The 24,128-nt window shown below is 43.0% G+C and overlaps 1 protein-coding gene across 2 annotated transcripts in view; it reads right to left on the bottom strand.

The window, feature by feature from the left end:
* Positions 1-23,487, bottom strand: part of PPARD (peroxisome proliferator activated receptor delta) — a 165,881-nt gene extending 142,394 nt beyond the window's left edge. For both annotated transcript variants that reach the window (XM_078644310.1, XM_078644311.1), the window contains exon 1: positions 23,366-23,487. The gene's annotated coding sequence lies outside the window, so the exon portion shown is untranslated. The remainder of the gene's footprint in view (positions 1-23,365) is intronic.
* Positions 23,488-24,128: the final 641 nt, after the last annotated feature.

The following is a 24,128-nucleotide window of genomic DNA, read 5'->3' as shown; positions in this document are numbered from 1 at the left end:
GTAAGATAAGTCCTATTCAGAACGTTAAATTGGATATATTCAAAACCGGCACCTCTTTGTGCATACTCTAAAGCTGTAGCCCATTCCTTCTCATTGAGTGGTCTGGCCCAATTGGCATCCCATGCAGTACGAAGAAACACTCAGGAGCCATCTATCTGTTGTAAAAAAAGGCCCTATAAAGCCATTTCACTAGTTTCCCTTAAGTTCCCGCTGTATCTAGTGTCTGGTACACCTCATGTGTCCAGAGTAATGGATGGCTAATGTGAAAAAGTGTGGCAAGAGAGAGAGAGCATTATATGCACCGATATGTCAGAAAGTGCACAGGTGGGAGATCACAGTCTGCCACTAGGGTCTGAATGTCCATTACCTCCACATTGAGAAACAGGTCTCAAACAGTGAAAAGACCGCATTATGCCAGGCTCTAAGATGTCCTCTATGCAGTCGCCCTGTTGGGAAATTATCTGGCAGAGTTTATTAATTATGTGGGAAGAAAAGGCAAATTCAGCAGCATAGTGCAACACACTTTGTATTACCCCATTCTTTTTAATGTTATACATTAACAATATTGTGGCAAAGGTTTCGCCTCATTAGAACCAATCTGGTGCCCAAAATACAGCAATAAGCAAAAGAAAGATAACCACTCAACCTTTAAAAAGGGCTTTTCACTGCAAAGTGATACAGGTAACTAAAATGCGGTAGCACTTGATCTTTTTGAGCTAGAAACAAAATCTGCAGACCATGAAGCAGATGGTGGATTATGTGACAAATGCAGTAAAGCATAAAAAATGAAGAACGTGAGGCAGCCAACAAAATCGCTCAATTCCAGTGGTTCTGTCTACAATACATGGATGAACAGTCCTGTTATTAAGCTGTAGAAATCAGTAATAGTTGTATTCAAATTACTCTATAAATGTTGAACCTGAAACATTTGAAGAAGCGAGACTACCCAACATGCAATTAGAATGTGGCAGGTCTAAGCTGGATGGGATGTGGGTATAGGTCCAGTTGATGATATACTAATTTTGGATTTCCACAAAGTGTTGAATTTCCACAAAGTGTTGAAATCCTATGTGTTGCACAATCTAACAAATTGTTCTCATTAATACTAATATAGTCACTGTCTCTGTCTTGCCCTTCCTCATTTGTCTTTTTCTAACACACTACTACTATGCAGACAGGTTCATCGTATGTACTGTATATAATTCCTCAGTCTACTCAATGGGACCTCTGTAAGGGTGCCATCCAGAAGTTCATGTTGCCTGGGTGTCATGAGAAATGTGACCTAAGTCAGTTTTGCCATGAAAGTCCGAAATGCCAGAGAACTGTCCATGTAGAAGGGGGTGAAAATGAAAACCAGTGTCACAAACAGAATATCTCGCCATGCAGGGATGGAAAAAGACAATACAGCATCGGAGAGTCAGGTTCACGCTAACCTGTGAAAGTGAAGATTGGGTGGGAGGGGTACGTCAAAACTGCAAAAGGAGTGTGCTCAAAGGGTTAGGAACTTTTGCAGAGAACTGATTTTCTAGCTTTTCACAAATTAAACACTTTAAAGTCGAAATACACTTTCTGACTGGAGAAGCACACTGGCTGTCAGTAAACCGGTTTCCCATTAAGGAATTTAAAGCCGAGTCTACGACAGGCTGCCAGTGCATTGCGAGGAGCCTTTAATTTAAAGAGACTGGAGGTCAGGGTAAAACTTAGCCCTACATCACCATTTTGAGAATCAATGTGAGTGAATAAGAGGACTCTGAGAAGTCCAAGTAGGTGAAACAAGTGCTTGTATCTCAGCCAATTTGATTATTGCAGGTCAGCTTATAATTCAATATGACAAATATTTAATGGCAAAGCTGCGTAAGACATGGACCCAATCTGCTTCAGCAAATACTCTGCTGATCAATAATACGATAATGTTGCTGTATTTTGCTGGTTTGGGCAGCAATTAAGCACTACAAACCATTCAGTAATGGCCTCAGGGCACTTTGTGGTATAGGTACACAGAGGGGCAAATCGAGCTAGAAAATAGTACATTGCCAAAACTGGTAATGGAAAAACGGTTGATCAGACAATGCCAGGAGGGAAGCCACTAAAGGTATAGTCTATACAGGATAACAAAGCCTTAATAGTTTGTCCTTAGAGACAGACCTTAGTTTAACCTCTAAAATACAATTCTAACAGCTGGGAAATCACAAAAGTCCTGACAGATGAGGAATTAGGTGTCGTGAACTCAAGTATAGAGAGTGAATCTTTACCTGTGGATCATGGGTTAGTGGTTGCAAATAAATATGTAATGATACTGGGGCCACCACTCCCCTCAGTTAACAGTCTATGAGTCAGATTGTAAAAGAGAAGGTGTTGTTTTCTTTCAAATGTACAGTTGGCGCAATTGCCACTGGAGTAGATATCCTAAAAGAACAGTATTGTTAAAAACTGCAGGGTTAACACAGAAAAAATACTATTAGGTGGCTGCTTAACAGTACATAGCACTGCTCAAAGAAAACAACCTAATGAAGGTAGGTGCTCCTGATAAAATAAAAGCACTCTATAAAGTGCTTTGCTGCTCATCGGATAGTGATAGTTGTTAAGTAATTACACAAACTATTCAGAGTTTTACTTCAGAAGGTTTGCATGGTACGGTATAAGAGGCAAGTAGATATTAAACTGGTTCCCCAAGAGACCAACAAGGATCGAAGTACCAGCCCACCTAAGTTTGTTATACGAAAGGCAGGCAGAAAACAGATACGGGATCAAAATGCTGTATTCATGACCATGCCATAACAGATGAAGGATTAGCCCTCCTACGGTCACAAAACAGAAAAAACAAGAAGCAAAACAAGAAAAAAAAATGATTAATGGTGCCTGTTGAGGTCTTTCTGCTAACAACTGCTCTGGCATTCACCTTTTCACCTTCAGATTAATTATGTGTACCTGCACAACATGTACTTTGGATATATGAACAACAAAAAAGAAAAAGATCAGAGAATCAGATTAAACAATGTTTTGAGAAAGGTTTATGTGGAGCTGAAAATCACAATCGACCCGGAACTCCTCAGTGTGCATAGTTCTATCCTTTTTAGATCCCAAAACTGGCAATTTGGAGTGATTGTTATAGCGTGCTCCCTAATATAAAGAGGGAAAAAATAAAAACAAATAGCCACCCTCAAATCTAGAACGTAACACTGGAAACAACTTTTTCCAAACAAAGCACATTAGCAAAATTATTTTTCTACTTTCCCCTATTGACAGTATTGCTTACATTTTGTCACTATCAGCATTTAAAATATTGCAAGCTCAAGACGTGGTCTACAGTCAGCGAGATGTATAGGAGGCTTCAAAAGACTAATGTTCATCGAGGTGCTGCCATTTCTGACAATAAATGTATGGATCGAAAAGAAACATGCAGGAGTTAAAATTGATAGGGGGAGAGAGAGTTATTAAGCAACATTTTTCAACGGATGTACTAATTTGCGGTGGTATGGCGCGTTTTGTGTTTTCACAATTAATGCTTGCAACTTAAACCACTATTGAATTCACTTTCAATATTTTCATCTTTAGCTCAATCCCCTTACTCGACACATGATGTGCCAAATTACCCCCACCACTATCACTTGTCTTTTTTCGAGGACAAACCGGATAATTTCTGTATTTCCAACACTTTACCTAGCCTCTCATGTTCGTACCCATTCTTTCCATGAAGTAGAATGTTGTTTTGGAAGCAAAATACTCCAGACACACTCTTGAAAAAATTGTCATTGATCTCTGAAATACAAACTACGCTAAAGCCAAACCAAATGGAGTGCATCTGCAATGGAAAGCCCCTTCAGGTGTTACAGAGGAAGTCAAATGCCTTGATTTCACACACAAGCACCCCTCAACTTGGCAGTAAGCCACCCACATGTCAAATATAGTAAATACTGCGGCACACGTGGACAGCTAAATATTTGAAAGTGGCTGACTGTCGACCCAAATGTTGGAATTCAGGTCATGTAAATTGAAGCACAATCGTAAAGTCTTATCCGATTTACGTGCTAGAACAACTGGGGCCAACTACTTCGAACCCTCAAATCGGTTTGATATCTAACTTGTCCACCTCAGTCTTGAGTTCTTCCCTTAAACTGATGGGTACCTGTCAACTTATGCCCTCTAGGTATGGCACTTTCCAATGTATAAATCCTTTCAACTTCCCAAGATCGTCCGTAAAGACCCCAGGATACTTGTTAAACCTTTTGCATACGTCACTGTTACATAATTCAAAAAGGTGTTGCCTGGACAAAACGAATTCCAGATGGTTAGGATAGAGAATTATGTTCATATCTCTTTGCTCATTCCACCCCAACAGGTTAGAACCACCTTTGGCCACAAATATAGCGCTCATGGACGTCTTGTAATCAAAACCAAGTGTAGCTTTGTATTGACAGAATACTTTGACCTTTTTACCACGATTCGCCAAAATCTTAACGTGTTAATCACTTAGACATAGAACATTCAATTTGGCAAATTCAGTTTCACCAATCACTCTGAATGGCAAACCAGAATTGGCAATCACTCTTACTTTAACATGGTTTATAGTAATGTTACAAACTGAAAGCTCCCTATTCCAATCACCACAAATAGATGATATTTGTACGATCTCATCACCATGGGGTGATGGTGATAACATCACTATTATACTTTCGTCCACATCGGACATGCCCTCCAGGATGGATTTTACAACTGTGTCATTGCGACCTTTTTGACGTTTCTACGACTAACACACTCCAGCAAAGTTGCCTCTAATTACACAAATTTAAACATACTGCGTTTGCAGCCAGGCAATTCTTCGCACTGCTCATGTGTGCTTTGCTCCCACATCTAAAGCATGATACATCAACACACTCACAGGCAAATTTAACATTACCCGCCCACTGTTTTTACGAGATTTGGCAGAGACAACTTTTACATTCTTAAAAGAATCTGTAAAAAAGTCAAAATAAACTGAGAACAGCAGATAAATATAATGCTGCACTACTAATGTGATATGAAATTGCAAGTGTCTTGCAACGCTTCATTGGAGGTAAGCTGCATATGTCTATCATCCTCATGAGCATTGTATGGCAAAATTAGACTGCAACATAAAAATCAAGCATTGGCAAAGCTATATTTAGTTCTGGTGCTGGTCATCAGCCTTTAGGCTTTGTCAATACTTGTTTTGTCATGTTTTCTCTATAACGTAATTTTTGGGGGAGGTGCCAGGCCTGTGGCAATATTTAAAAATATGGGTAACAGCAAAACTATTTTTGAGTCTCGAAAAGCACACATTGTCATTGTAGCACAAACCACTGGAGGAAACCAGTGTGCAGATGTGCTCCTTTGTGAAAGAGCAGAATGCCAACACTCACTGAAGTTAGCCAATGGCTGAAGTGGACTGACCCGCTGCCCCATGCTTTGGTGGTCAGAAGAAAAATGTAAATTACATTAACAGTCCGATGGATGAAGACTGCTAGATTTTAGCTAAATGAAAAGGTCCAGCCATAATAAAAGGAGGTTAATTTAAAAAAACATAAATATCATGCAGAAATTGCAAATTATCACACACCAATTTATCTGTGGAATAAGACCAAACAAGTCTCAACATGAAATCTCCATTAGACTTCAATATTAGGGGTGGAAACAACTCCAAGTGAAGAAAAACAATTACCAGGAAGGGGAGCCAATCCCATGGGATGCCCCGAGACTAGTCCTCCAACCATTCTTTCTTTCTTGAAACTCCAGCAATCAATCACGCGTCATCCCACGTAACAAAAACAACATGGTCCCCCTTCTGATAGCCCCAATCCAAACTCACATTGAACAAACCAACACACACACACCTACCACCATCATCTTGTTAAAGGCAGCTACAGCGTTGACAGAAAAATAAGAAAAATCAAATACATTTAGACCTTCATTTTATTTAGAATATTTCTGCTGTCTTAGGATAAAAACCAAGAAGAATGATTGGTGAACACTATTGGCAAATTAGGATGTTGAGGGTCTCCTAAACTCTCGTGTGTGCACAGATAATGAGCTACTGTTAAATAGCTTTCCATCAAAGTGTAAGAAAACAAGGTACAATAACTTCTGATGCCAGATGTTGCAGCGCTAATGTGGATGGCTATATAATGAATGCCGTTTCTCCTGAAAGGGGTTTTAGTTAAAAACTAAACAAATCATTTAAATAACTCCGGCTACGGCATGGCACTGCAGGGGTTGCATTGCATCCTTCCTTTTCACTTCTTGGATCCATACGTGATATTTGGTACGTTCCTTAACAGTCACTAAAGGATCTTCTTCAGTAGGTGGTATCTCCCTCTACACCTTTGCGACTTGCTGTATTCATGAACCTCGTCGGTGTGTAACAAGGTAATAAGTGTACGTCTTACTAACGTTTATATTTAGTTTAAGCAAAGTTTATGAAGCTTGCCTATGTGTATTCCTAATGCATTTAATCCATGTCCATAAAACATGGCCGCCGCTTGTATTTAGTTACTGCGCATGCGTCAGCCACACTCACGTGTCCTGACGTATCTGCAGAATTGGAGGGAAAATAATGCGCATGCGTAATACATAGCTTGTACTGCTCGTGCAGTTCGCTCTTGTTCCTGTGTATGTGTAGCTAACATTTAGACTGCATAAGTATATTTTATGATAATAAGTTGAAAGTACAAAACCAAATGATGTGTTTTCATAATGTTATTTCTATGTATTAATTTGTTTTCGCTTGCTTTTCATGTACCGCGGGGAATGGGGGTCTGTCTATACCGAAAGCCATCTTGGAGGTCCCTTCTGCGCATGTGCGACTTTCCGGGGACCTGACAACCTTGGCTGATGGAACTTAGCCAGCTGGCAGTGATGGGCAAGATGCTCCTGAGAAACTGACCTGCGAACTCGGCTGGACGGAGTCATGTGTTCTTGCTCCGATACATTGTACAATTGTCATTGTATTTCTCCGCAGTTTCTCATGGGAACCCCAATCTCGCTAGGCGGTACCCAGATATGTAAATGAAGCATCCAAATAGTGTGTTATGATTGGTGTGTTACCCAAATCTTACCTTAGGACCAATCGAAATTGGGGATTCTGACATTTTGCAACATTTGAGGGGTGGTACCCTGTCCCAAAACAGTATATCTACCCTGGGTTCACCTAGGGAATTTGTCCGACTTGTCTGGTTTAGCTGACCTGTCACTGACCCATCGTACTCAATAGGTGACTGAAGATACAGAGCGCTGCAGAGCACTCTGTCCGAAATTGACCATAGACTAAGGTTCTACTGAACCTTAAAGTGCTGGCGAAGCACTTTGCTGGGAGTTCGCTGACCCAATCGGGGTCTTGATCGATAGCTGCAGAGAGGGTGGAGCGCAGGCGTTGCTTCCAAACTGCGGGTGCGGTCCTGTCCTGAGCGGTCCTGTCCTGAGGGTTTGCTGTCCTGTCCTGAGGTCCTGTCCTGATTCCTAATCTGAGGGTATCCTGTCCTGTCCTGGGTGTCCATTCTGCACCTGCTGTCCTTTGAGGGGTGTCCTTCCTTGAGGGTTTCCTGTCCTTAACGAACCCGTGGCCAGGGTTTGGTTTCCACACCAGTCTAGGTAAATACTGCTCTAAATTCTTTAAACTTGCACCTTTCTATTTTTCTGTCTTTGCTTTAATAAAGTGACATCTTGCACATGTTGATTTTCCATGCTTTAGCCGCAAACTATTGAATCTTAAAGTCAATTGCATATTTTCTTAAATTGTTCCTATGCTATCCTACCTTTTAGAAATCATATTTTGCATTGCAGTTTGTCATTTTCTGATATGGTCTAGATCAGCCTTACTTAAATTTTCTAAAGAGTTTTTTGCCTTGAATGCATAGCATATTTCCCTTGCCTCTCATATTTGCATTTGAATGATTACCCTGACTTTATTTCTCTATAGTTATGTACTTTTCATTATCTTGGTTATTGATTGCCTTATTCTTGTAAGTTTGATGCTTGATGAAAACGAACTTTAGATAAACATTTTAAAACTTCCAGTTGTCCGTGGTCATTTTACAACAGTACTGAATGTCATTTGAATTTGCATTTGCTGCCTTTCCTTTTACAGCTAGGCCCCTGATCCGTTGAGGTCATAGGTACCCGTGTCGGTGGATGGTAAGTCGGGTACTCTGAGTAATAACAGTAGGGAACACACACAAATTGGTAGCAACCCGTGAAGTCGCCTGGTCAATGAATAGTGTGAATTGAAAGTATATGGGCCCTGAAGCCGGAAACGGCGAAATCATTGGCTGGGTGACCTCGCGCGCTCTATCAGTTTTTCTGGTAGATCAGAGGATGGATAGGGACTAGCTAAAGGTTAGGCAGGGTTAGTTAGGCTAGTTAAGTCGGTAGCTGCTAGTACATTAATGCTGCTATAAGAGCGGCTGTTCAGAGGGACCCGATCACTCTCTTGTGAATACGCTGCTGAAATCAATGAATTGTTTTTTCATTTTTATTCTTGTTCTTATATTGTTATATGTATTAATCCATGCATTTGTAAACCGTCTCGTATTGTGTTGTCCGAACTCCCCGGGGAATTGAAAGGGCAAGTGGTGAATAGAATCCATTGTCCTGAGGTCACAGGCTTAAGGAAAGTTAGGTGCAGGTTAGGATAACCGGGAAGCACTAACTAGGGTTTTTCTGAATACGTGTGTGAATAAATGTTAGTAACGAGGTTCATTGGCAAAATTCCCATAGTGGCGTAACCTAGTAAGGGTCACATCGGAAGAGTAGCAGGTTCCTCGGAGCTTGGGTGAAAGCAGAGGGGTCCGCTGAGAAACCTTAGACTCGGATATATCCCGGAAGAGTGGATGAGTTTAGGGGAATAACAGGTTCACCGATGCTAGAGTGAAGGGTAGGCGGAAGAGATCTACCCGCAGCGCGTGAAAAGTAAATGGAAGTAGTTTACTTGCAGTAAAACAAAGCTATCCTGTCTAGACCTTGTGAAGGGAGGGAGTCAGTCGCGAAGCGCCTCTGACGTCACTCCGTGCCGCGCTGGGATTGGTAGAAGCAGCGGGCGGGTAGCGGGGCTGGGATTGTAAAGGAGGGGTGAAGCGCCGGAGCGTGAGAACAGTCTCACGAAGGGGCCGCGCACCCATTGGCCGAGATTCTTTGAACGCGTGCACCTCATTGGTCGCACGGAACTGCAAGGCGCATTCTGATCGGAGGTGACTTTGTAAACAGAGTTAAGCGTAGAAATTGTATGTGGCACTCGTATTGTCCAGAGACTAGACCCGATCCAAGAAACCAAGGGTTTGAAAGGGATCAGTGGAAAGCTAATAGATACGATATTATGTACGGAGCTAAGAGAAAGATGTCCCTTGTAAATAGGGTAAAGAATTATTTCAAAACGGACAAACCGATTAAGTCTAGAGAGGGCGTTACTATCCCGCCACCGAATACTCCCGCCTCATTCATGATGTTTGACCGAGGGTATAATACCTGTGTGTGGTTGGAGAATTGGGTAAAGTACACAAGATGACGGAGTATTGGCTTTTCCGTTAGACGGTACTTTCAATGGCAGAATTTTATTTAATTTGAGAACCCGAATGAATGAATTGCATCCCAGACCAAGACTAACACAGTATGAGGCATTAGAGGAATGGGAGATTGAGGCTTTTGAAAGAGAGAAACCCCGGATGGACAAAGGTCTGACCAAGTGGTACCCCAGGCTGAAACAAGAGACCAGGGATAAGAGGATGAAACAGTGGAGGCAGAGCATGATTGTTGAGGGTCTGTTTCCCATGATGCCAGCAGGTAACCCTCCTGTGGGAGAGAAAAGGACAGAAAAGAGTAAGCATTGGGGGGCCCTTGGGGAGTCAGACGATGAATTATTAGATGACATCTTTACGAGAAGTCCACCCCCTTATAATGAGGGAGCCCGGCCTTCCAGTGCAGGAGAGAATTCCCAGCGTCCATCTATTAAGGAGGAGGACAGATCCCTATGTAGGGGGGGAGGTGGCCAGGTGTTGCCCTATTTTGAGAACCCCGGACCCGCAGAGGTACGCGATATATATCCTAGAATGCCCGTGAGCTCGGAGGAAAAATATTCCCGTGAAAGAACGTTTTTCCCCAGACCTCTTTATGAAAATGAAGAAAAGCCAGTAGGTTCAGGAGTGCCCTTTCTGCAGCCTCCATATGGGGAAGAGCGCAGGTCATTTGGTGCAGGAACTTTGTTCCCAAAACCAAATTATGGTGGAGGACCAAGTGAAACGCATCCTACTGCCCCGAGTTTTACTCCTCACCTGACCCCACAGATAATGCCTGAACGAACATTAGGAAGGATACTGGAAGAGAGGGAGCAAGAAGTTCTAGCTAGACAGAGGACAGAAATAATTCAGAAAATCTCCCAGTTAAACACTAGTCCTGAAGCTTTGACTATTCCGGTAACGATCGGACCAGTAGTCCCGTTGTATGGGAATAGTCAAGGAAGTCCGAACCCTCCAGTTATGAACCCGATAATGGCCCCGCCGAGGCAAGAGCCCCTACTGATAGACGATCAGTCCAGTGAGTGCGAGTCCGAAGTGGTGTTCTTGGATCTGCCAAACAAACAGACCGGAAAGGGAGTGCAGAAGAGGCATAATCCTTTTGATGCGAAAGAAATTAAATTAGAATCAGCAACAGGGACTAGGAGTGTTTCCTTGGTAACGCCGGAAGAGATTGAAAGTTGGAGTCGTGATTTAGAAAAACAGGCTCCGCAAAAAAAACCTTTAGACCTCTATAAGCTGAGGGTAGAAATAGAGGAATTGATGGCAGGAAATGTGGGGTTAGACAGATTAAACACCTATTCTGAAGAAGAATTGCTGTTCATGTGTAAAAGCCTTACCAGAAGTACCAGGGTGCTCCACGAAAAGCTGACAGACACCGCAGCTAGTATGGGGGTAGATATTTCAAGATCCAAGCCCTTACAAAAGCCTTACAGAGCTGAATTCTCAGACAAGGATTTAGAGAACCTGAATGTGTCAGGGAAGAAGGTGCAGATTAAAGAGTTGCTTGCAGTTTTGCAAAAATGGGGAGATGTGGAAAGGTGGAGAAGCAGGTGGGCAAGAAAGAAAGATGAGGCTCGATCCAGACAAGCTACCCCTGAGTTCCCTTTAAGAGAAGTAGACAAGCCTGAAACATTATGCCCCATGCGTGAAGTGCCAGGTGGGAGGTATGTGCACGTTCCATGGTCCAGACAGGATATTGTGTCCTTTTAACGATTTCCCGAAGTTGCGCGAAAAGCCAGTTGAATGGTACCGACAAGTGGAAAGGTTCGTAAAGGTGTAAAAATGCCTGTGGAAAGACCTGGATGGGTTCTTCGATATTGTGGTCCCGGTCGATCTATGGACCGAGTGTAAAATAGGCATAGGCTGGCCTAGTGAGGAGTACCCGAGGGACTCCGCCACAGGGGAGCCGTCAATTGAAGTGCTGAAAAAATATGAACAAGTGATTCAGCATTTGAAAAACAAGGTGCCAGCAAAGGAAACTGATTGGACCAGGATAGATAGAACAACGCAGGAAAGAGAGGAGACAGTGCACTCCTATTATGAAAGGCTGTTGCAGGTGTTTAAAACATACAGTGGTATAGATAACATCGAAATGAAGGATATGACGCATTTCATTTACAGGTTTGTAAACGGTTTAAGGCCTGAAATTTGTCAGTGGATAAAAGATAATAAAATCTGTTGGCATACCAAAAAGGTAGACGAGGTCCTGCGGTACGCAAAGTACTGCGAGGACGAGATGGCAGAAAAGAAAAAGGCTCTCAAGGAGAAGGTGATGTGGGCTCAGGTGAAGCTCGCAGAACAGCAGGAAAAACAGTTGAGTACCATGGTCAAAAATGCTAAGAACGAAGGTCCTGGGGGTGGGGGAGGAAGTAAGCCCCGGCCCAGAATGAGCCGGGAGGAGGCTATGAAGAAATTTCCCTGCCATCAGTGCGGTGAAATTGGACACTGGCGTAACGAGTGTCCTTACTTGCCCGATGATAACCCCAAAACACCTGATTTAACTCCACAGACGCAGAAAGAAAGACCAAGAAAGACTCAACCACAGGTAAAGACAGTGCAGGTGCCCCGCGCACCAAAGCAGGTATACAAGGGAAAACAAGCAAAGGGAGATGAAATAGAAGTCAGGGAAAGCAATGAGAACAGAAATGCAGCAACTTCGCAGTATCTGTTGAATGATACCTTCCTTTGTGATGACCAGTACTGACGGGGCCTGAGAGGGGAGGACGAGGAGTGCGTACTTGGCGCCTCCTTGCCGGTAGACCAGTCCGGACCATACATTGAAGGAAGGGTTGACGGAAATGATGTCACCTTTCTGTTGGACACTGGCGCTACCCGTTCTACTGTGAGGACAGTGGACGTTCCAAACCTACCCCTCTCGGGAAAAGCAATCCAAGTAGTAGGTGTATCTAATCAATTGATTAGTACTCCTGTTACCAAGCCCATGGAAATATCAATTGGAAACTTTAAGGAAATGCATAGATTTGTCGTTTGCGACACCAGTCCAGTGAACTTGCTGGGACGTGATTTGCTGTGCAAAATGAACTGTACCATCTTTTGCACACCAAAGGGTGTTGAAATTCAGACCCCAGATGAAGACGGCATTTATAAATTAATGTTAGTCAGACCTGACTCGGAAATTAAACGAATGACCATGCAGGATTTGCCCAAAGAACTCCAAGAAGCAGTGAAGCCAGAGGTGTGGGACTTTACTGGGAAAGATGTAGGGTTAATGAAAAATGTGGACCCCATACAGATAGCCATCAAGGACAATGCAGTGTACCCCAATACTAAACCCTACAGAATGAATGCAGAAGTGAAAGCTGGTGTTACTGTGGAAATACAGAAATTGCTAGAAGGAAACATCATACAGGAGGTAATGAGTAGCCCATGTAACTCCCCGATTATGGGCATCAAGAAGCCTAGTGGCAAGTACAGAGTAGTGCAGGACCTGCGAAAGGTCAACAAAATAGTAGTCCCCTGCTGCCCTATTGTCCCGAACCCAGCAGTGATTCTGTATCAGATTCCCTGGGATGCTGAGTGGTTCACTGTGATAGACCTGTGTCATGCATTCTTTTCCATTCCCTTACATCCAGATAGCAAATTTCTTTTCTCATTTGCCTTCAATGGTCACGTGTATTGCTGGAACAGGGTCCCTCAAGGGTACACAGAGAGCCCCTCTATCTTTAATCAGATCTTGAAAAAATGTTTGGAAACTTTGGTCTTACCTGGAAACTCTGTCTTAGTGCAATACATAGATGACCTCTTGGTGGCGTCTAAAAGTCATAGGGATTGTGTGATTGACACCATTGCCCTACTGAATCACCTGTGTGAGAAGGGACATAAAGTGGCCCCTGACAAATTACAGTTCTGTGCAAAATCGGTGAAATATCTGGGGCACCAGATAGAGAAAGGTGTCAGAAAGGTGACATCAGAAAGAGTGAGAATAATACAAAAGATGCAGTTACCCCGTACTCAGAAAGAGATCAGAATGTTCCTGGGAGTAATAGGATACTGCAGGCAGTGGATTCTGGGATTTGCAGTCCTGGCTAGGCCTTTGATAAAAATGACCAAGAGAGGAACACCAGAAATTGTAGAATGGGATGATGAAAGCTTAACAGCCTTCACCAAACTGCGAGATTGTCTGTGTACAGCCCCTGCATTGGGAATGCCAGACTATTCCAAAGAATTTGCCCTATTCTGTGACACTCGCGATAATTGCGCATTGTCTGTCCTAACTCAAGAACATGGCACAACCAGAAGGCCTGTGGCATATTTCTCTGCCACCTTGGATCCAGTGGCTGCTGGATTACCAGGTTGTCTGAAAGCAGTAGCTGCGACCTGTGCCAGTTTAGAGCAGAGTGAGTCAATTGTCATGGGACATCCGGTAACTGTGTATGTCCCACATGGAGTGGTAATTTTGTTGACCAGAACGAAAACTCAGTATCTCACCCCTAGTCGGCTGACTAAATATGAGAGGATTCTTGTGGGTGCTGCAAATGTAAACATTGTTAGGTGCAGTATTCTGAACCCAGCCACCTTGCTCCCCGACCAAAAGGATATGGAAGGGGGTGTGGATGATGAGCATGATTGCATAGATTTAACAGAATTCAATACCAAGCCACGCCCAGACATAAAAGAAACGCCATTGCCTGTACATGATAAAGAATTATTTGTAGATGGTTCATGTCTAAGGCATGAACAAGGAGGCCCGAGTGCTGTCTATGCGGTAGTCTCCTTCGAGAAAATCGAGGAAGCAGGTTACCTGTATCACAAAGTCTGCACAAGTCGCCGAATTGATTGCTATGATAAAAGCTTGCCAAATTGGGAAAAACCTACGCATAACAGTGTATACTGACAGTCAGTACTGTTACGGGGTTGTGCATGACTTTGGCCAGTTGTGGCTACAGAGGGAGTTCCTGACTTCATCAGGTACCCCTATTCGAAATGGAAAAGTTGTTCAGGACCTTTTAGAGGCAATCCAAAGGAACTGGCAGTGGTAAAATGTGTTGCTCATAAGAAGAGCATGGACACTGTATCACTGGGAAACGATTTTGCTGATCGAGTGGCCCAGTGGTGCGCCAGAGATCGGTATATCGTAAATCCAAAACGAGGGGGTCCAGGAACCAGCTGCCAACTTCAGGTGTTTGAAGAAGTGCCTACATGGGATGAAGTGAAAGAGTGGCAGCAGTCGGCACCTTGGCAAGAAAGAGAGAAGTGGAAGGACGATGGGTGTCGACCAAGACGTGTGGATGGTGTCATTTTGGGCCCAACTGGTATGCCTGTGTTACCTAGACACTTACTTAGCACAATGGCGAGATTGATACATGAAGGATCACACATTGGTAGGGACGCCATGATTCTAGTGTTCCAACAGACTTGGTACAGTAAAAAGTTCAGGAAAGTAGCAGAGTCCCTCTGCCAGAGGTGCCTGTCATGTCAAAAGATGAACCCAGGGAAGAAGACTGTGGTGGAACTGGGGAAAATTGGGAGGGCCGGGGGTCCCTTTGTGAGAATACAGGTTGATTTCATCACCATGCCCCGTTGTGAAGGGAAGCGGTATGTCCTTGTCATGGTCTGTTTATTTTCAAAGTGGGTGGAAGCTTTCCCTACTCCCCAAAATGACGCAAAAACAGTAGCTAAGTGTTTATTGAAAGAACTGATACCTAGGTTCGGGGTTCCAGTCACTATTGAATCAGATCAAGGCTCACATTTTCATAATGAAGTGATCGACGAACTCTGTAAGGCCTTTGGAATTTCACAAAAGCTTCACTGTGCCTACCGTCCAGAGGCTTCTGGAGTAGTGGAACAAATAAATGGAACTATCAAAAACAGACTAGCAAAACTGTGTGATGCATCTAAATTGACCTGGGTGAAGGCCCTGCCTCTGGTCCTGATGGGACTGAGAAGTGTTCCTGATCGCAAGACAGGCCTGAGTCCCCATGAAATCATTATGGGAAGAGTGATGAGACAAGCATGGGTGCCAGGAAGCAAACTGTTGAGTATTACTGATGATTTAGTGCTTGAATACTGCAAGAGATTGGGTGACCAAGTGCGTTCTCTCTCTCGCCAGATCGGAGAAGACACCATCCTCAATCCAACGACTCCTCTCCACAAACTGGTCCCGGGGGACTGGGTGAAGATAAAGAAGCATACTCGGAAGAGCTGCCTGGAGCCAAGGTGGGGAGAGAAACGTCAGGTGATCCTGGTAACTACCACAGCAGTAAAGTGTGCGGGAGTTCCACGCTGGGTACACGCCAGCCACACCCAGAAGGTACCACCAGACGAGGTGCCTGAAGCAGAAGGACGTCCAGCAGAGGACTCTGCAGGAGCCAGACCGGAAGTAGCTGACGACGTACAGCCCAGTACCAGTCGAGCTGCAGAATCAGCAGACGTTGGCCCAAGAATAGTTGAAAACGAACTATCAAGAGTCCAGCCTGCTGAAGGGGTCCAAGACGCTGAGCCAGAAGTAGCTGAAGACGAGCTGCCAAGCATATGGCCAGAAGAGTGGATTCCATTGATTGATCTCACTGAAGATCCCATTCGAACAAGTGAGCGACTTCAGGAAGGTAGAGAGTGGACTAGAGAGGAAAAGCAAGGCACAGGCGAAGAACCTCAGAATCTTGAGATTCACATCAAAACTGAGGAAGGAGAAGGTCAGACAGGGACAGAGCACGTGATTGATACAGAACAAGTGAATGATACAGAGCAAGTGCCCGATACTGAACAGGTGAAGGATACAGAGCAAGTGTTTGATACTCCTCCACTGACTCCTGATATCGGGAAGGGACAGACTAGACATAGGGTAATAGTTCGAGCAGAAGAAAGTCCAGAGATCGAAGTGCTCGAACAGGATCAGATAGAATCAGAAGAACGTGTTCAGGACACAGAGTCAGAGACACTTGGAGAACAAACACATAATTTACCTGAACAAGGCCAGATTAGTAACCAGGCAGAAGAAATAAATGCGAGCCCTGGAATTAGTCAGATAGAAGAAGAAGAAACTGAAGCAGAATTGCCACAAGCTAACGAAAATAAAAGGGCAAGAGAAGGAAACAAAGTCCAAGTACCAACTAAAAGACTTAAGAAAAGAAAGCATCTTGAGCCTAGATTCGTAAAGAAATTAAGACTAAGGATAAAAACGGTAGAAGAGAAACGGGCAGAAGAAAGGAGAAGTGCTCGCATAGCAGAACAACCAGAAGACACTTCCAAAAGAAGGAGTGATCGAATAAAGAGACAAAACAAAAAGTACAAGTCACCTGAATGGACACTTGTGTTGGAAGAACTTGAAGATCTCGATATAACTGACGTGAGCGACGGAGAGCCCGTCCCTGAGTACTCAGACGAAGAGGAAGAAGAGCCACCGTGAATTTGCACAAAGTAAGATACTCGTGTAAAGTCACAAAGAGGGGTCGAAAAACTTCTTCTGAGCCAAAATGTCTGATTCAAGCGTGAATGGTAGACCTAGTCGCAGCGGTTGCAAAACTTGCTGTAAGGTATGTGTCTGTAGTATAGTTGTCCTGATATTACTCTGGATAGGACTAACAATTTTCATTCCCTTTGCTGTAAGCAAAGATACTAATATTGTCCCTACTGAAATTGTAAATACTGACAGTGAGGAGCTGACAACACAGAGTGTAGCTAGACATGAGAGAGCACTGAGACAAACAAAACAAGACTTAGAAGCATCAGATGAGGGAGAACTACATTATCATGGAATTAAAAACAGGACACGCTTAAATGTTTTCGCAAACTTATTAATACACCATGTAGAGACTATGGAAATTGAAGATTGCTATGTCTGCATGAAGCTACCTACCTTTGTAGCTGAAGGCGTGACATACCATCACTTGCCGCTGACATACAGAATTTCCTGTAGCATTTTAGCTAGTTTATTTTACAAAAGAGGACCGTTACAGTACTATTACTCTAATAATGACGTGATCTTTTCTGAGCTTCCTATACGTGGGAACTTGAATCCTGTACATACCAAAAGTGACGTGATACGATATATGGGAGATTATTTCCTGACTATTGGTGATATTGACATAGGTGACGCACACAGAGATAACTTGACTTGTTCTTTGCATGAGCAGGAAAAGGTGTTCCTGAACATGGCAGAGAAAAGGAGAATTAAAATACAAAAGAAAGCAAATGACGAAAGTCAGAAAAGACCAAGGTGGGCAGAGAACATGGAAGGCACCTCAACTGGTGGGGCGGGTCCTGCTCTGTTGCTGGATTTTGAAAAGAAAGGCAAGCTATGTCTTCACCGCGAGAAGACTAGCTATTATAATAACATTTTCATTGGTTCCAGTGAATGCGAACATAATTACAAGGTAATTGGAGGTTGGGGTTTCAAAAATGGGTCAGAGCCTGTGTTTCCTGGAATTTATTATATTTGCGGGGACAAGGCTTATTTCAAATTGCCGGATCACTGGTATGGAAGCTGCTATTTTGGCATTGTCTTCCCGAAAATATACCATGTGAATGGAGTTGCTGGAAGCAGTGAAAATACTAATGGCTTAGTGCGTAGTAAAAGAGAAAGTATAGGTGAGATTATGGGTAGTATTTTCAGTGCACTGATACCTGGAGTGGGAGTGGTTCTGAACACTCACAGAATTTGCAAATTGTCCACTATAGTGGATGTGTTGTCGACTGAGACAGCTCATGGATTTCTGCTGGTCAATACCGAAATGGTTGCGATCAGATCAATGGTTTTGCAGAATCGACTTGCTCTTGATACCTTATTGGCGAAAGAGGGCGGAGTCTGCCGGATGTTGAAGGCGCAACATTGTTGCACTTATATTCCGGACAAAAGTGTGCAGCTCAAAAGATATGTGAGAAACATTACTAATTTGGCAAAGGAACTCAGACCACTCGAGGTTGATAGTGCCTGGAAGAGACTGGTAGATGGTCTCTCAAATGTAGGTCATTGGTTCGCTAGCATAGGTAAAGGCTTATTGTTCAAGGTACTGATGCCAATTGGAATTATAGGTCTCATCCTGTTTTTCATATTTGTCTGTTGCAAATGCCGTAAGCACACCAGAAAGCATGAAGTGAATGCAAGAGGGGTGAAACGAAGTGTGGATGAGCTTGAATTGGAAGAAGTGAATAATCAGATCTATAAAAAGGTGAAGAATTCTCACCCTACCAAAACTGAAAGGGAAAAACTGGAGAAATTGCTGGAAGAGATAGAGTTGTACAAAGTATGAAAGAAAGTTGGCATCTGGTTCCACTTAATTTTTGTGATGATAGTAAATATCATCAAAGAGGGGATTGATGAAGCAAAGCTTCGCATATTTTGCGACTTGCTGTATTCATGAACCTCGTCGGTGTGTAACAAGGTAATAAGTGTACGTCTTACTAACGTTTATATTTAGTTTAAGCAAAGTTTATGAAGCTTGCCTATGTGTATTCCTAATGCATTTAATCCATGTCCGTAAAACATGGCCGCCGCTTGTATTTAGTTACTGCGCATGCGTCAGCCACACTCACGTGTCCTGACGTATCTGCAGAATTGGAGGGAAAATAATGCGCATGCGTAATACATAGCTTGTACTGCTCGTGCAGTTCGCTCTTGTTCCTGTGTATGTGTAGCTAACATTTAGACTGCATAAGTATATTTTATGATAATAAGTTGAAAGTACAAAACCAAATGATGTGTTTTCATAATGTTATTTCTATGTATTAATTTGTTTTCGCTTGCTTTCCATGTACCGCGGGGAATGGGGGTCTGTCTATACCGAAAGCCATCTTGGAGGTCCCTTCTGCGCATGTGCGACTTTCCGGGGACCTGACAACCTTGGCTGATGGAACTTAGCCAGCTGGCAGTGATGGGCAAGATGCTCCTGAGAAACTGACCTGCGAACTCGGCTGGACGGAGTCATGTGTTCTTGCTCCGATACATTGTACAATTGTCATTGTATTTCTCCGCAGTTTCTCATGGGAACCCCAATCTCGCTAGGCGGTACCCAGATATGTAAATGAAGCATCCAAATAGTGTGTTATGATTGGTGTGTTACCCAAATCTTACCTTAGGACCAATCGAAATTGGGGATTCTGACATTTTGCAACATTTGAGGGGTGGTACCCTGTCCCAAAACAGTATATCTACCCTGGGTTCACCTAGGGAATTTGTCCGACTTGTCTGGTTTAGCTGACCTGTCACTGACCCATCGTACTCAATAGGTGACTGAAGATACAGAGCGCTGCAGAGCACTCTGTCCGAAATTGACCATAGACTAAGGTTCTACTGAACCTTAAAGTGCTGGCGAAGCACTTTGCTGGGAGTTCGCTGACCCAATCGGGGTCTTGATCGATAGCTGCAGAGAGGGTGGAGCGCAGGCGTTGCTTCCAAACTGCGGGTGCGGTCCTGTCCTGAGCGGTCCTGTCCTGAGGGTTTGCTGTCCTGTCCTGAGGTCCTGTCCTGATTCCTAATCTGAGGGTATCCTGTCCTGTCCTGGGTGTCCATTCTGCACCTGCTGTCCTTTGAGGGGTGTCCTTCCTTGAGGGTTTCCTGTCCTTAACGAACCCGTGGCCAGGGTTTGGTTTCCACACCAGTCTAGGTAAATACTGCTCTAAATTCTTTAAACTTGCACCTTTCTATTTTTCTGTCTTTGCTTTAATAAAGTGACATCTTGCACATGTTGATTTTCCATGCTTTTGCCGCAAACTATTGAATCTTAAAGTCAATTGCATATTTTCTTAAATTGTTCCTATGCTATCCTACCTTTTAGAAATCATATTTTGCATTGCAGTTTGTCATTTTCTGATATGGTCTAGATCAGCCTTACTTAAATTTTCTAAAGAGTTTTTTGAGTTGAATGCATAGCATATTTCCCTTGCCTCTCATATTTGCATTTGAATGATTACCCTGACTTTATGTCTCTATAGTTATGTACTTTTCATTATCTTGGTTATTGATTGCCTTATTCTTGTAAGTTTGATGCTTGATGAAAACGAACTTTAGATAAACATTTTAAAACTTCCAGTTGTCCGTGGTCATTTTACAACAGTACTGAATGTCATTTGAATTTGCATATGCTGCCTTTCCTTTTACAGCTAGGCCCCTGATCCGTTGAGGTCATAGGTACCCGTGTCGGTGGATGGTAAGTCGGGTACTCTGAGTAATAACAGTAGGGAACACACACAAATTGGTAGCAACCCGTGAAGTCGCCTGGTCAATGAATAGTGTGAATTATGTTCATATCTCCTTGCTCATTCCACCCCAACAGGTTAGAACCACCTTTGGCCACAAATATAGCGCTCATGGACGTCTTGTAATCAAAACCAAGTGTAGCTTTGTATTGACAGAATACTTTGACCTTTTTACCACGATTCGCCAAAATCTTAACGTGTTAATCACTTAGACATAGAACATTCAATTTGGCAAATTCAGTTTCACCAATCACTCTGAATGGCAAACCAGAATTGGCAATCACTCTTACTTTAACATGGTTTATAAATAGATGATATTTGTACGATCTCATCACCATGGGGTGATGGTGATAACATCACTATTATACTTTCGTCCACATCGGACATGCCCTCCAGGATGGATTTTACAACTGTGTCATTGCGACCTTTTTGACGTTTCTACGACTAACACACTCCAGCAAAGTTGCCTCTAATTACACAAATTTAAACATACTGCGTTTGCAGCCAGGCAATTCTTCGCACTGCTCATGTGTGCTTTGCTCCCACATCTAAAGCATGATACATCAACACACTCACAGGCAAATTTAACATTACCCGCCCACTGTTTTTACGAGATTTGGCAGAGACAACTTTTACATTCTTAAAAGAATCTGTAAAAAAGTCAAAATAAACTGAGAACAGCAGATAAATATAATGCTGCACTACTAATGTGATATGAAATTGCAAGTGTCTTGCAATGCTTCATTGGAGGTAAGCTGCATATGTCTATCATCCTCATGAGCATTGTATGGCAAAATTAGACTGCAACATAAAAATCAAGCATTGGCAAAGCTATATTTAGTTCTGGTGCTGGTCATCAGCCTTTAGGCTTTGTCAATACTTGTTTTGTCATGTTTTCTCTATAACGTAATTTTTGGGGGAGGTGCCAGGCCTGTGGCAATATTTAAAAATATGGGTAACAGCAAAACAATTTTTGAGTCTCGAAAAGCACACATTGTCATTGTAGCACAAACCACTGGAGGAAACCAGTGTGCAGATGTGCTCCTTTGTGAAAGAGCAGAATGCCAACACTCACTGAAGTTAGCCAATGGCTGAAGTGGACTGACCCGCTGCCCCATGCTTTGGTGGTCAGAAGAAAAATGTAAATTACATTAACAGTCCGATGGATGAAGACTGCTAGATTTTAGCTAAATGAAAAGGTCCAGCCATAATAAAAGGAGGTTAATTTTAAAAAACATAAATATCATGCAGAAATTGCAAATTATCACACACCAATTTATCTGTGGAATAAGACCAAACAAGTCTCAACATGAAATCTCCATTAGACTTCAATATTAGGGGTGGAAACAACTCCAAGTGAAGAAAAACAATTACCAGGAAGGGGAGCCAATCTCATGGGATGCCCCGAGACTAGTCCTCCAACCATTCTTTCTTTCTTGAAACTCCAGCAATCAATCACGCGTCATCCCACGTAACAAAAACAACATGGTCCCCCTTCTGATAGCCCCAATCCAAACTCACATTGAACAAACCAACACACACACACCTACCACCATCATCTTGTTAAAGGCAGCTACAGCGTTGACAGAAAAATAAGAAAAATCAAATACATTTAGACCTTCATTTTATTTAGAATATTTCTGCTGTCTTAGGATAAAAACCAAGAAGAATGATTGGTGAACACTATTGGCAAATTAGGATGTTGAGGGTCTCCTAAACTCTCGTGTGTGCACAGATAATGAGCTACTGTTAAATAGCTTTCCATCAAAGTGTAAGAAAACAAGGTACAATAACTTCTGATGCCAGATGTTGCAGCGCTAATGTGGATGGCTATATAATGAATGCCGTTTCTCCTGAAAGGGGTTTTAGTTAAAAACTAAACAAATCATTTAAATAACTCCGGCTACGGCATGGCACTGCAGGGGTTGCATTGCATCCTTCCTTTTCACTTCTTGGATCCATACGTGATATTTGGTACGTTCCTTAACAATCACTAAAGGATCTTCTTCAGTAGGTGGTATCTCCCCCTACACCAATTTCCTGAGGCCCCCTACTTAGCTCTCTTCGCCTACAACACGTCTCTACCAGACCAGTTGTCTTGAATGCATTGGTCTTTATACTGCTAGGTAGAATCGGAACGTTGTATATTGTGTGGTGTGAATCAACGTCGTGTACATTAAGGAGGCTTGTAAAGGGTTTTCACTTTTCAACATTACCAACCATCAGCGTTCCTCAATAGCGTTCGCCCTTACTTTGAAAATCAATTATATGTCAATATCTCCTTCACCCTCTTCTGCTACAGAGATCCCTGGATAACTGCATCTCTCATGTCATCCCTTATCCCATATAATAACTACCTCATCTCCAGTTCAAAAAGACCCTTCAAAATGATTCCTACCTAATCTGATGGTGCAGACCTGCCTTCCTCACTCTAAATGGATTACGGTCCTTAGTAACCTTACAACATACTTCATCCACTTCACTTAATGAAACGTCTTCAAACCTCAATAAAGAACGATAGGCTGACCGCTATAATTAAAAAGTTTGGAAGCTCGAACGGGACCCACTTCGGTCTGAGAAGGATAATCGTACCAATTACATTTAAGACCTGTAACTGAGTTGCCAGTCTAAAACATGAGCTCCTTTTTAGACTCAAGAGCTGAGTATAACGGGACCGACTGTTCAATACTTACACGGACCATCCGTGAAAATTCAGAACGCGTCCGCTGATGATCTTTTAACGGATGTCATTTGGCTTTAATGTGGGCACTTCCGGATCGGGAAACAACCAATCCCACTTCTGGACATATTCTGGGAGTGGTATGGAAGTGGGCGGTACACTTAATTGTATTATGTGACCGAGGATTGGACCACCGAGAACACCTCCGCAAATCCTGGTACGCCACACAAAATTCAGAAGTCCTCATTGGCGGATGTCCGCACGTGCCTTTGTTCGAGCCGTCCTTCTTTAGGGCGAATTGGGTGTGGCCGGAGGTCCAGGTCCACCCGGGGGAAGAGAGCGTTAGGGTGGATGAGGCAGCTTAGACCTGCTGTCAGACTGCTGTCAGACTGACTAGACAGGCTTCATTTCTTGTGGGCGTCACCCATGTACGTGATATGTGCATGTCGCATATTTCATGACATTCACACATCCGAGGGGCTTCGATGCTGCTGCATTTGTACTGGAAACAACGCATATTATTCATACTTCTTGTCTTTTCAATATTTGTAATGAAAAGTAATCTTTTCTGCATGAAATCATACATGCCAACGTTTTAGGATAGGTAGGCGGGCGATTTAAAATAAAAAATCGAGAGAATGACAATTCCCCATTGACTTTTGTTGTAGAAAATGCAATTTCAGGCGGGAGACAGCTAAAATAAAGCAATTTTAGGCATGAAAAATCGGTAGTCTTCCGCCTGAATCGGGTCTATTGGCATGTATGTGAAATATATT

This window comes from Lissotriton helveticus, chromosome 5_1, assembly GCF_964261635.1.
Source record: "Lissotriton helveticus chromosome 5_1, aLisHel1.1, whole genome shotgun sequence".
Lineage (NCBI taxonomy): Eukaryota > Metazoa > Chordata > Amphibia > Caudata > Salamandridae > Lissotriton > Lissotriton helveticus.
This window is presented reverse-complemented; position numbering and strand designations above follow the sequence as displayed.